We start from the raw sequence: 13444 nt of genomic DNA, 5'->3' as shown, positions 1-13444 counted from the left end.
AAAAGCTTGTACTGTTCATAGCATGATATGGAAGCTAACAAAAACAATTATATTACATGATAAAATTACAAAAATGTATTTGTAATCATTTCGGGAAGTCAATGAAATTCAATCTTTTTTGCAAATCGCAATTTCGTTAAAACTGTTTATATAAATTATTTGTGTGCATAGTACATTTCCATGGTGATGTGTAATCGTATTCAGTTTTCATTGACAACGGTTGTTTTGTGTGTTTATTTTCCCATCCTCTACCAACAAAAAGCCTGATCCGCTAGGTATGGTCATTATTGTACGTGGCGTCTTACTCAAAAAACAAATACACAACAATATCATTGTTAGTTGTATCGTGCGTGTAGTATAACAGTTGGTATCATAATGGGCAGATTTGAAGAAATATGTTACAATCAAGGCAATCGAAATAGGACAAGAAATAGTTCAAGTTGTCAAAATTATATAACTGAAACAGACAAGCTGCTTATATTTAAGTCATTTGAGACGGAGTTTAAAGTTGTTTCGTAAGCAATAATATCAAATTTACTTTTTTAATATGTATCATGATATGTGTAATTAAATATCGTTTTTCTTTCTTTTTATTGGATGTCTCAAACGATTTAGCAATTGTACTACTCAACTAATTTATTCATATTTTGTGGGAGTTTGTATATTTCAATAAAATATTTTCATTTTTTTTTCTGATTTGGTTTGATGAAAGATTTTCCAAAGTTGGACTGTCCTGTAAAGGACGTCATTTCATACCTTATTTTCTTTCTTCGGATCTATATCTGCTCTTTCTAATAACAATTTAACAATGTTGATGAATCCTCCTTCAGCAGCTGCGTGTAAGGGAGTGTTACCAAACTGAAATAAAAGGTTTACATTGTTCATATTATCATACAGACGTGTAATACAAAGTATGTCATACAAATGATTAAAGTACAAAAAAAATAAACATTAGCTATCAATTTAAGAATGATGAATTTCAAAATAGTTTTTCTTAATCGCATTTTTTGCTGAGACTGTTAATGAACTGTTTATTAGAATCCCATTGATTATAATAAAAAGAAGTGTGTTCTGTTTGTGTACTCCATTGTCATCCCCAACAAAAAACCGACAAAAGCTGTATACTCCAACAAAACAAATACACCAACAACATCATGGTAAGTTATCCTACACTCTTAGTATAACTGTTTGTATCATTACGGGCAGATTTCAGAAAATAGGTCTCAGTGCACGAAATAAAAGAGTGTCGAAAGATTCAAGAGAGATAGTCAAACTCATGGATCGGACATCAACTGACAACGCCATGTCGTAAAAAGTAAAAGACAAACAGACAAATGATAGAACACAATACACGCATCTGGTGCTCATTTTATTACAAACCCAGTCAATAGTCTAATTCTGTCGGTCATGTTCGTCAAATGGGTAATGGGATTGTATTTACGTAGTAATGAACATAGACGATATGACCTGTGAAACGATTATTCCATAATAGTCAACCAACTCGTGATGGCGTCAGTAAAATTTACGAAGGGATGATTTCAACTTTAAATTTTGGAACTGTTGGTTTAATAGCTTCCTTGTGTGCCAGAACCATCTATCAAGGAAATCATGTTAAGATATACCAGCCTGGGAATATCGTATCAATTGGGAGATACTGTATCTGTGTATCCTTTTTGTCTAATTCGATAAAGATAAATGTGTTCAGCATAGTAACCAAATTCTGAATTATTTAGTGAGAATAAATCACCTATGTCATATGGTTTTGTTAGACTAATATATTCGCTAGTCAAAAAAACAATAAAAATTAAGGTTAGACATTCGATAAATAAAACACACAAAATATACGACGCCCGACAAGCAAAGACGACCCTTATGGCAAAAATTATGAATTATCAGATTTTTTATTGATTAAACAGAAAATACTTATGCCAACTCAATGTAAAAAATTTGAAAACGATCGGTGGAAAATTAGTTAAGAAATTTCAATTTTGGTAAGACATGAAATGTGTTCTAACGTAAAATTCAACGTAACGTTGGAATCATACACTTTGACGTCAATATAAGTTTGCAGCAATTTACTACTTTACTCTTCTCCTGGTACTTGACAAAATGTAGCCTGATATTCCTTCCTAGCATATAGACGATTTTTTTAATATAGATGTTCCTACCTAACACGTGAATTTTTGGCTGCAGGAATAACTACAAGACGAGCCAACTTATCGAACTATTATAAAGGACGATGAAGAGTATCTATTTCTTTTTATTTGTTCATTTTATTTTTTTTTGTAAAATTAATTTCTGATTTATCAAGATTAACGATGAAATAATGGTACTTTCTGATATCATAGAATAGGTTTAATCAAAACAGATAAAATTGGTTTCTAATCTCTCCATTTTCTAAGTAGTTTCATCGTTCCCTTGCTTACAATGTTAACCGACTTATCTTATTGATGATGATTTTTGGAAGAATTCTGCCACATGCGATACAGTATCACAGTTTGATCGTCAATATTTTTTTTAGCTTGACAAAATCTACCAAACGTTTAGTATGACCAAAGGCTTATTTTTCTAATATTGTCCAGTTACATGTAGCACATACAAAGCAAGATAGTCAGTCATATACTGATTTTTTTCTCCTACAATAACAGAACAATAAAGACTTTCATTTGTTGGATTTTAAATATAAAAGAATTCTTTTTATTTTGGTAGCGATTTCAGTGTTATCTTAAATGTAATAAAAAAAAACAACACTGAAGTGTGAACTCCTGATTCTTCCAGGGCACTATCTGTTTTTCATGGGGTTCGTGTTGCTCAATTTTTAAATTTCTGTGTTATTTTTTTGTTTCACTCGTTTGATTTTAAGACATGCATGGTCATCTGAGTTTTCTGTTTATGATTTATGATTTCACGCGTGGTGTCGGTTTGTATTTATTTGATATTAAGGATCAACTTGACTAATTTTCACTCTTATTCGATCTTTCTAAGGTTCAGATTGAATCAATTCATATTGCAAGTTAAAACAGTTTGGCCATTCTAAATCAAATTGACAATAAAATTAGAAATGAAATATAGATTAAAGGAGCTCAATGTGGGAATTTGTCGTGGAAGGTCAGTGTTTTGAACATTTAATCTAAAGGAGTGGAATATATTTTGCCAATAGGGCGTTTAATACTGGTATTAATTTACAGCCGATTCTATTGAGTGTGAAGGCAAAGGTAATATCTTTGGTTAGCTTGATTCGCGGCTAGCTTAACCGTGAAGTCATTTTTAGTTCAGGTAAACTACACTCCTTTAAAAGTAGACTCATCCGACAGATAACCAATCTATTTGTCTGTAAGACCAGGCTTCTCCGAAAGGATGGGCGTATACCTTAGCTAACCAAGGATATTACCTTTGCCTTCACACTCAATGGAATCGGCTGTAATGAATTTAATTGCTTCATATTTTTCATATCGGGGTTTTTTATAGCCGACGATACGGTATGTTTTATCTCAATGTTGAATGCCTAAAAATACGACCTGGGACTATTGTACTAGTAAAAGAGTCCCATCTACGACACACATCAGAATATATAGATGCAAATATAATGTGCGGACAGCAAGGCGACCAGACATTTGTCCATTCTGTTCAGTTGACATATCTAGTCTATAGATGCTCCGTGTTGAAGACCGTACTTTTGGTTTACTTTTTTAAATTATGACATGGATGGTGAGTTTTTTCATCGGCACTCATACTCATCTTCTTATATCTACATCCAGTTCCATTTGTCTAAAATGCTGATACATATGTGTCAAAACCCGATTATTTTGATTCACAAGAAGATAACACAATCTGAGGTCCAGAGTCATGTCTGTTATGAGGTACTGTTTGTGGTAAACCATGCAGACTAGCATAATTTTTCAAATATTGTACCAATGCAAATGTATCTTTTGGACGTCTATTAAAATTTTGATATTTTCTTGGTATTTCTTTTACTGTTGATGTGTTTAATCAAAGGTTTTAAACGGGACTCTCGAATACTATAGGTAACAGAAATGTATCGATCTCGACAAACTTACCTGTCGTCAAAAGTTTATGTAAAATTGTGTTCGCTTTCACTCTCCGTATCTAGAACGGATTTATCTACGCCGTTTTATTTTAATTTACCCAATAAATACATATCTTTGCCTTCTTTGAATAGTTCATTTCTACATTTATTATCTTCAATGTTATCGTTAAATGAGAACTGCAGCTGCGAGTGCCATTTCATCGGTTTCAGATATATTTCTTGCAATAAACATATACACATGTCAATGTTTACAAAACAAACTAAAATGCACGTTAAACTAAAAGTGATTTAAACGAAAAATAACATTTGAAAACTTTATTAAATAACATTAAAAATATATCTCAAGTGCGAAATTTCAATCTGTCCGTGTTCGTAATAAATATCAATTATTTTTATGTATTACTATAATTATAATAAGTTTCGCCTGGATATCCCTTCTCAGAGAAATTTGATTCGAAGTCAACTTGAAAATTTAAATATTATGCAAAAGTAAAATAGATTGTTTTTTAACATCTAAAGTATGACATTTCAAGATTGAAAAAAAAATATGAAGAACAACAAGTTTATTTGATGTGATCTGTGATCTAGTTATATGTTTTTTTCAGCTTGTACTGCCTCCATTAGTCCTTGCCTCATGTTTACAGATCATTGGAATATATTAAGCATCATCTTTTTTGAAAATTAACGCAACATTGCAAAATTGCATTTGTTTCTGTTTCTGAATTTACATGGCGTTAAAAATACCATTGAAAGTTTATTATCGGATTGCTAACCTTATCGTTCCGTGAATTTAGAGATTTACACGACGGGTGATACAGTCAGTGACTCCTGATCATTAAGTCAAATTCATCAATTTAAAAAATGTCTTCTCATCGTTGTATTACCTTTTGTACTAGAGTTGCATATTTATTTCAACCAAGTTAACAACTCAATTTAAGTCAAACAATATCCCGCATCTCATTTTATTCACAATCAAAGAAAATTAATACAACGAAATTGACCATTAAATAGTATACATATATTTGACAACATTGTAACAATGATTGTCTCTGGATTAACCAGCATAAACAATCTCGTGTATGCATCCAAAATTGTTACTCATTTTTCGAATTAGCTCAAGCCTCTAGCAATTTTTATTTTATAATGATCACTGATGATTTTTCTTCCTTTCTTTGTTGTTTTGTTTCTTCATGGCCTACCACACAGACCATTTAAGAAAAAAATATTAAAAGATTTGTTTTCGAATGGATGCAGAACACCTATATTTTGTTTACTTTTCGAAAATGTAAAACAAGAATTAAGATAAAACTTGTCCTGAATAAAATTGAGAAAGGAAATGCAGAATCTGTCAAAAAGACAAAATCCTGGCCAAAGAACCGAATTTTAGGTTTGTTATAGTTTTTGTGCCGTATGAGCCGAGTTTATTCCATCCCCTTTCCACTTAGAAGATGAGTGGCCGGGATCTCTAAAGCCGATTTTGGTGATTTTTGTAGGAGATTTAAGTAAACTACTGGCATTTATAAAGCAAGTGAAACATTGAGTTACTGCTTACTGATGATACCCCCGCCGAAATATTTCGGTAAACAGGAAGTTGTTGAGTGATGAATCTGAAAACGCATCGCACGATATAACTGAATTATATAAACCCTGAAACCAAATTTCAGAAATCCTTGTAATGTAGTTCCTAAGAGATATGCGACGAATATATTCATGGGACGAACGGACGGACTGACGGATGAATTGACTAACGGACAGACAGAGGTTAAACAGTATACCCCCACTGTTTTAAAGTGAGTGATAATAATTATGAATTGATATTTGTTTCATACTAACAGTTTTAAACGCATTGCAATTTTTTATGCCCACCTACGATAGTAGAGGGCATTATGTTTTCTGGTCTGTGGGTCCGTTCGTTCGTTCGTCGTACCGTTCGTTCGTCCGTTCGTTCGGCCCAGTTAAGGTTAAAGTTTTTGGTCAAGGTAGTTTTTGATGAAGTTGAAGTCCAATCAACTTGAAACTTAGTACACATGTTTCTTAAAGCGTGGCAAAATAAAAGACGAAAAATTTCAGACAGACTTTCTTCTCTTTCGTACTTAATTTCTTGTAAGCAGACTCTCTCGTGTGATTAACCATGCAAGATTTTCCGCATTTGGCATACATAATGTTTCGCCAAATATTAAATTATTTTCTTAGGTTCTTCATACAACTTGCCGTATTAAAAGTAAAAGAAATCAAGCTGCAGAAAAAAACTTTTAGAAAATATTTAAGTGTTTTTTTTTTGTTTTTTTTACACAACATTGGTATTGTTTATATGTTGTAGAAGGTTAATACGTGTATCATCCCATATCGTGGTACTATATATTAATGAGACATGGTCATGTGTGGGATTTTATTATATTGTTTATAAATCATTCCTCTCAAGACAATAAGAATATACAGCGTATGTCAAAACAAGCATTTGAAAAGTTTGAATAGAAATTTATCACAAAATTAAATTTTAAATCGTAAATACGACATTATTTTACCAATCTAATTAAAAACCGATCTCTCATCGCTCCTGTTTCTGATATGTCGCGTGGGAGATCTAACGAAACCGGCTTTGAGGTCACATGTGAGTGAACTAAAAGTCATGAATTTATTAAGATATGCAAATGAGTTGACGACCTATTAATAAGCCAATCAAAAAAGTTTATGAATTATTTTGACTGACGATTTCGTCGTAAATGAAATGAGTTACATCCCTTTGCCTTACGTTAAACTTCCAAGATCGTGGAAGACTCAATTTCATTGGTAGAAAAAGACACACCTACGAGGTCACTCACATGTGACCTCAAAGCGGGTTTCGTTTGATCTCCCACGCGACATATCAGAAACAGGGGCGATGAGAGATCGGTTTTTAATTAGATTGTTATTTTACAGAAGTATTTATATGTAATATAAGTGTGGCAGAGTCATATTTGATTGATATATTAAAATATGATATTGTTGATTAGTAATTTTATTGCAGTGTTTGATAGTTTAGTTACTCATTGTTTTTATTTCTAGCACAATTGTTATAGTATCATTCTCTTTTCCCTTTGGTGAACCTCTTTTCTTTCATATCATTTTGGAGGGAAAATTCCAACCTTTTCATTGGTCAATTTTTAGGCCATAGGCCTTACTATAGGTTTTCATTGTTTCTGGTAGGTTTAGACTGTAGACATATTGGAATGCAGTAAAAATTACCTGCTTGATATATTCAACTCTGACATTCATAAGATTTATATTATACTTCTTGGATTTTGAATATTCTTATATTCAGGTCAGTTGATTAACCTTATTTCTAATTAACAAACTAATAGTATGTCATTTTAATACTTTGTGAAAGGATTGATTGTATGCATTGAATGGAGGAATATTTGGAGTATGAAAGAGTAAAAGATTAAATCATTTTATAAAAACACAGAGTCATATTAAACATTTTAATATAAAACATTCTAGTACTTTAAATATTATAAAGTTACAATAAAAGTAAAAGACAGATAACTTTGGTATTTGAATAATACAGAATTCTGAAACTACATATTTTAGATGTAGTTGTGTATTTTATTTAATTGGTGAAATAGTCCTGTCACTGGACTTATGAATGTTATATTTTTATTTATTCAGGATATGGATTAATACCTTGACAAATTGTCATATGAGTAGTGCTCAGATTTTATATACACGTACAGCACTGTGATGCTTCCAGATATTACACAGACCTATGTACCATATACATGGTAAGCATTGTGTTCTATGTTGTCTATTTGTAATGTCTGTGTTGTCAATGTTTTATTTAAGTAATTGTCTGTTTCTGTGAAGTGTAGTTTATGTGATATATTTATGTTGGTCAGAATTTGTATACTTTGTATACAAATCTATTTAAAAATGGACAACTCATTAAGAGATTTGAGATGTATTATTATGAGATACATATGCATTATATTGTATGGAAAGTTAACTAAAGAGTTAGATTTGTGTGCTTAAAGGACTTATTGTAGTATATAGATATTTAAGGAATAAGTATGAATTGTAGTTATTCCCCTTTGCACATATGTTACATGTACTGTCTTGTCATGTGAATATTTATTATTTGTTATTATATGTTGTAGGGTCTAAATATTGTGTAATAAAGAAAAGATCCCTAGAACATCGTTAGTGTTGTATTTGACTAGAAAATACCCCGTTACATAAGAATATACTATTCAGTTCGCATGGATAACGCTATGTTTAGAAAAAACTAGAACACACCCGTGAAATCGCGGGTCCGTGACTGAGTTAAAGTATATAACTATGCGTAAGACTTATTTCAGTGTTGGGTTTGTCATCTTATAAAGTAATGCCGATTATAAGATACACAGTGTTCTCTGCTTTCAAACTCTTTCTGCGTGAACCCGTCGACCTGGAACTTGTCAATTATTGGTAATATACCTTATTAGGAAAAAAACGTTCCTGGAATGAAGTATTTTTTTAATTAACAGCATTGTCCTATATTAGTTATAAATACAGTTGAATTCTTTGATTCGCTGTTTTACGTCATGCCCGCTAACAGATTGACAACTGTTCCTTACATATACGCCTCATTTTAAGTCCAGATTGTTAGTATTCGTATTGTTATCTTAGAAAGTCTCACTGATTAAAATACTACAATAGGGAACAATTTGACAATGATTGAATTAATTTAGTAGTGCCCTGTGATTATGACCCGTGTATATAGCAAAATCCTAAATACACCGTTTGGTGGTGCACCTGTCAGATGACGAACGTACAGATAAGATTATAGATAACAGGTTAATATACTATTGGTATCGATATCAGAATCGACACTGAACTTGTTAATTATTGGCAATATCAATTATGTGGAACACAAAAGGGTCTGAAGTGGTGTAATTTTTAATCTACACCATTGTCCTTTATTAGCTATATATAAAGTTGAATTCTTTGATTTGTCGTTTTTTCCCGATGACGGCTGACAAATTGGACCTCGTAATTTTAGTATTATAGATATCTCAATTTCAACGTGCAATTTATCGGTTTGTTCTACGTTACATTCTAGCGTTGACTACCGATAACGACGTCAAATGCGATTAGGGTGATTTTTGCTTGACGGGCGTCATATATATATATCATTGGTTAACAAGTTAAATCTTTTTTTTATTTGAAAATGAATTTAGCAAAATTCCTTTGTTTTATTCAAACTGGGACAATAAAAACACAAAATTAATCTATGCAGCTTTAAATGACACAAAGAAAAACGACGTTTGTTTCCATCGGGTTTGAAAACAGTTGGTTATTCATCAGGGAATGTATTACGATCGGAATCATATATTAAATTGATAGTGCGTTTAATTAAAACCATTTTTTCAAAAATTCTACATCTTGTGTCGTCAATCCGCGAAGATTCCCATCTTCAGACTTTATTAGAAAAAAAGTAATAGCTGTATATACATGCGTTCAGTTATGATAAAGCCTTGTTTTAATGTGTCTGTGCATTTGGAATAACATATCAACTTAAACTAAGACAACATTTCTTAAATGATTATTTATCTTTGATTCCTATAAAATCTCAATGATTTGGGTATACGTATGTTTTGGCATTTCTAATATTCTAGATACATAACGTTTTTTCACTCTTAAGATTAGAGTACTTTGCTGAGATGAGTATTGCAACATTATGTTAACATTGATTTTGAAGATTCAACAAAAAATCACAATGTGTACAAAACGTCATCACGTACCTTAGTTTCTTTATTTGGATCTATATCTGCCCTTTCTAATAACAATTGTACTATGTCGAGATGTCCATACCTAGCAGCTGAATGTAAGGGAGTACCACCACTGTACTAAAATGAAAAGATTGCAAGGTACATGATGATCATATAAAAGTTAACAAAAACCATCCATTCAAATAAGTACAGTACAAACAAGTTACATTTGAATACATATCAATGAATTTCAAACTGTTTTTTTTGTGAATTGTAATTTTGTTGAAACTGTAAATGAAGTTTATGTCGGCGAGTGACTTCATAATTTATAGCGACTGACCTTTGTAAATATTTGTGTAGACTATTGATTTAATTTCTGCATGATTTGTATCTGTACTTGTGTTCTTAATTATTACTAAGGACCAAAAATGGAGATTGAATACATAATTATGAAGTATCATATCGAGAAAAAAAGCACACTGTTCATTGTATCTAGTTAACACGCATCTCATACCGTATTTCATGCATTAAAAATTTATGACGACACACTCGACCTCGGATGAGTCGAACCTCTGATGAGTCGAATACTTTGGTTCGGTCCCTTCGACTTCGACACAACGAGGGCCGACTGTAATTACTTGTCTACATGAAACACGTTCATTGTGATCTGTATTCAAATTTAATTATTAGTGACAAAGGTTGCCTTTTTCCAGAAGTTCAATTGTTCTGTGTGTTTTTACCCATCCCCAACAAACAAAAACCTGATTGCCTTGGTATGGTCATTATTGTCCGTGGCGTCAAACTCAACAAACAAATACACAACACTATCATTGTTAGTTGTATCAAACTTTTAGTATAACAGTTGGTATCATAACGGACATATTTGAGGAGAGAGGTTACAATAAAGGCAATCAAAATAGGACAAGAAATAGTTAAAGTTGTCAAAATTATATAACAGAAATAGACAAGCTGCTTACATCTACGACACTTATTGTAGTTGAAAGTTGTCTTATTGGCAATCAGATCACATTTACTTTATTTTATATGTATCAGGATATGATTAATTAAAATACCATTTTTCTTTCTTTATATTTTCAAACGATTTAGCAATTGTCCTACTTGACTTATTTATTCATATTTTTTGGGAGTTTGTATATTTCAATAAAACATTTTCAGTGTTATCCCTATTTGGTTTGATAAAAGATTTTACAAAGTTGGACTGTCCTGTAAAGGACGTCATCACATACCCCATTTTCTTTATTCGGATCTATATCTGCTCTTTCTAATAACAATTTAACAATGTTGATAAATCCACCTTTAGAAGCTGCGAGTAAGGGAGTACCATCATACTGAAATAAAAAGTGTATAATGTTCGTATTATCATATAGACATGTAATACAAAGTATGTCATACTAATTATCAAAGTACAAAAAAACATTGGCCAACAATTCGAGAATGATGAATTTCAAAATAGTTTTTCTTAATCGCATTTTTGTCGAGACTGTTAATGAACTGTGTATTCGAATCGCATTTAATATAACATAAAGTAGTTTGTTCTGTTTGTGTACTCCATTGTCATCCCCAAAAAAAACCGACAAAATCTTTCTACTCCAACAAAACAAATACACCAACAACATCATGGTAAGTTATCCTAAACTTTTAGTATTACTGTTTGTATCATTACGGGCAGATTTCAGAAAATAGGTCTCAGTGCACGAAATAAAAGAGTGTCGAAAGATACAAGAGAGATAGTCAAACTCATGGATCGGACATAAACTGACAACGCCATGGCGTAAACAGTAAAAGACAAACAGACAAATGATAGAACACAATACACGCATCTGGTACTCATGTTATTACAAACCCAGTCAATAGTCTAATTCGGTAGGTCATGTTCGTCAAATGGTATTCATGCCACCTCTAAGATAGGAAGTTTCATAATAATTTCGAAACCCGGTTTTGATGGCTGATAAAATAGATGTCAATAATTTTTAAAGGGGTTTCGTGTTTTGCAAAATTTGGGTCTTTAAGATTGACGTAGCATGGGTATTGATAGACACTTTCAGTTTCTTAATACTGATTTGCATCAACGACCTCACAGCCTTAATCTATTCGGAAAGAATATCTACGTCTTCGTTTTTGTGTTTAGCCATTTTTCATGGCAAAATCCACGACTGAATCCATCAGAATGTTGACGGTTTCTTTCCAATTAATGTATTTAGGCTCACGAAATCAAGGACCTTTGGATAACACATTTCGCAGAGAAGTGTTATTGACAATGTTGAGGTCAACGGTTATAACGTTGCCAGCCAGATTTTATGTGAATTGTGAACTAGCACAGGTGCAGTCAGGAGGTTTAGATGTGTTGTCAATATTGAAATTTTACAAAACGTGTTTGTAATTCGACATGTTGGTTGCAATTGGTTTGGTATAGGTATAAGACATAGTTGGTACAGACTGGTTTTTGGTGGGGTTCGTGTTGTTTATTCTTTAGTTTTCTATGTCGTGTCATGTATACATTGTTTGTCTGGTTTTTTTTTTTTATTTATTGGCCATGGCGTTATCAGTTTATTTTAGATTTATGAGTTTGACTGTCCCTTTGCTGTCCTTCGTCCCTGTTTTTTTAATAACTTATGCACATAAAGATTTAGTTAATAACTTCTGTACATAAGGACTAAGTTAATATCTTTTGTACACTCAGCATGCTCATGGTGACATGTATTCGAATCCCTTTTCAGTTGATAAAGATTTCTAGTTTTCCAGAAAGTCGGTTGTTCTGTCTATTTCCTACAGGTTCATCCACCAACATTGTAAAACAATCTGACAAAAGAAACTATTAATAACCGAAGATGTGTAAAGTATTGATTAAACCATATACGTAAAAATAGAAATAATAAATCCACAAACCTATACCATTACCAGACATAACAAACAAATACAGACATATGTCTGAATGAATTGTGCCTTGGAGTATAGTAAAAAGGCACTCTTTTGCAAAAAACAATACAGATAATTGAGATCTTTAATGTCCATGAAATCATGCTTTATGATTGTTAGATACAATAATGTACTAACGCAGATATCGTACTCAAGGTAAAATAAAAAAGATGAAGTCTGTAAAAACTGACAAAACCAATGGAAAGACCTGACAGGAACTGACATATTCTTGACTTGGTATCGGCAATTTTAAAATCTAGCAGCATATATAGTATACATACATTATTTGTTTTAGATCATGACAAACACACAGTCACAACTAGCAATGATATCAACACAAACAAGCGTCTGGAGATGATACTTAATAGAACTTCATAATCACATCTTAAAAAATACAGTTTGATTTAAGTAAACTATTGCTACGAGGCACACAAATCAAAGCCCGCTATACAAATAGTAGGCGTCAGAGTCAAATCTTTAGATTCAGCACAATTGTGAAGCCACAAAATCTAAAACACGAAAGTCGTATCATCATATACATAGTCGTGTCAGGAGTGATACGATCATAAGGGAAATAATAGTAAGAATACAAATATACGGAAAACTGCAAAAGTAATTATATGACACATTGTCAAATACTGTAATCATTAACTCAAGACCATCCTGTATTATTATAAACTGTATATTCAAGCTAGTCAATTTTGCCAGTGTAGAATTAGTTACCCATTGATAG

This window comes from Mytilus galloprovincialis, chromosome 5 (assembly GCF_965363235.1).
Source record: "Mytilus galloprovincialis chromosome 5, xbMytGall1.hap1.1, whole genome shotgun sequence".
NCBI classification, from domain to species: domain Eukaryota; kingdom Metazoa; phylum Mollusca; class Bivalvia; order Mytilida; family Mytilidae; genus Mytilus; species Mytilus galloprovincialis.
Note: the sequence above shows the minus strand (reverse complement) of the source record.